Source organism: Mus caroli, chromosome 13 (genome assembly GCF_900094665.2).
Source record: "Mus caroli chromosome 13, CAROLI_EIJ_v1.1, whole genome shotgun sequence".
In the NCBI taxonomy this organism is placed as follows: domain Eukaryota; kingdom Metazoa; phylum Chordata; class Mammalia; order Rodentia; family Muridae; genus Mus; species Mus caroli.
Window position 1 is genome coordinate 72,217,297 of NC_034582.1, and position 2,013 is coordinate 72,219,309.

The following is a 2,013-nucleotide window of genomic DNA, read 5'->3' on the forward strand; positions in this document are numbered from 1 at the left end:
CTAAGAGAACACAAATGCCAGCCCAGGCTACTATAACCAGCAAAACTTTCAATTACCATAGATGGAGAAACCAAAGTATTCCATAACAAAACCAAATTCACACAATATTTTTCCACAAATCCATCCCTTCAAAGAAAAGTAAAGGGAAAACTCCAACACAAGGACAGAAATTACGCCCTATAAAAAGCAAGAAAACAACCCTTCAATGAACCTAAAAGAAGACAGCCGCTAGAACAGAACCCCAACTCTAACAACAAAAATAACAGGAAGCAATAATTACTTTTCCTTAATATCTCTTAATATCAATGGACTCAATTTCCCAATAAAAAGACATAGACTAACAGACTGGCTACATAAATGGGAAGCAACATTTTGCTGCATACAGGAATCCCAATTTAGGCACAATGACAGACACTACCTCAGAGTAAAAGACTGGAAATATTTTTTCCAAGCAAATAGTCCAAAGAAACAAGTTGGAGTAGGCATTCTAATATCAAACAAAATTGACTTCCAACCCAAAGTTATCAAAAAAGACAAGGAGGGGCACTTCATACTCATCACAGGTAAAATCTGCCAAGATGAACTCTCAGTTGTGAGTATCTATGCTCCAAATGCAAGGCCAGCCACATTCATTAAGTAAACTTTGGTAAAGCTCAAAGCACACATTGCATCTCACACACTAATAGGAGGAGACTTCAACACCCCACTCTCACCAATCAACAGATCTTAGAAACAGAAACTAAATAGAGACACATTGAAATTAACAGCAGTTATGGAAGAAATGGATTTAACAGATATCTACAAAACATTTTATTCTAAAACAAAAGGATATACCTTCTCAGCACCTCATGATACCTTCTCCAAAATTGACCATATAATCACAAAACAGGCCCCAAGAATTACAAAAATATTGAAATTATCCCATACATCCTATCAGATCACCATGGACTAAGGCTGATCTTTAGTAAAAATATATAAAATAGAAAGTCAACATTCACATGAAAGCTGAAAAACACTCTACTCAATGATACCTTGGTCACAGAAGAAATAAAGAAATAAATGAAAGACTTTTTAGAGTTTAATGAAAATGAAGCCACAACATACTCAAACTTATGGGACACAATGAAAGCAGTCCTAAGAGGAAAACTCGTAGCTCTGAGGGCTTCCAAAAAGAAACTAGACAGAGCACACACTAGCATCTTGACAGCAAACTTAAAAGATCTAGAACAAAAGGAAGCAAATTCACCCAAGAGGAGTGGATGGCAGGAAATAATCAAACTCAGGGTTGAAATCAACCAAGTGGAAACAAAAAGAACTATTCAAAGAATCAACCAAACAAGGAGCTGGTTCTTTGAGAAAATCAACAAGACAGATAAACCCTTAGCCAGACTAACTAGAGGACAAAGGGACAGTATCCTAATTAACAAAATCAGAAATGAAAAGGGAGACATAATAATAGGACCTGAGGACATCTAAATCATCAATAGATCTTACTACAGAAGGCTATACTCAACAAAACTGGAAAATCTGGATGAAATGGACAATTTTCTGGACAGATACTAGGTACCAAAGTTAAATCAGAATCAGATTAATGATCTAAACAGTCCCATATCACCTAAACAAATAGAAGCAGCCATTAATAGTCTCCCAACCAAAAAAAGTCCAGGACCAGATGGCTTTAGTGCAGAGTTCTATCACACCTTTAAAGAAGACCTAATTCCAATTCTCCTCATACTATTCCACAAAATAGAAACAGAAAGTACTCTACCCAATTCATTCTATGAAGCCACAATTACTCTGATACATAAAGTACATAAAGACCCAACAAAGAAAGAAAACTTCAGACCAATTGTCCTTATGAACATCGATGAAAAAATACTCAATAAAATTTTTTCAAACTGAATCCAAAAAAATATCAAAATGATTATCCATCATGACCGAGTAGGCTTCATCCCAGGGAAGCAGGGATGGTTTAATATACAGAAATCCATCAACGTAATCCACTATATAGAC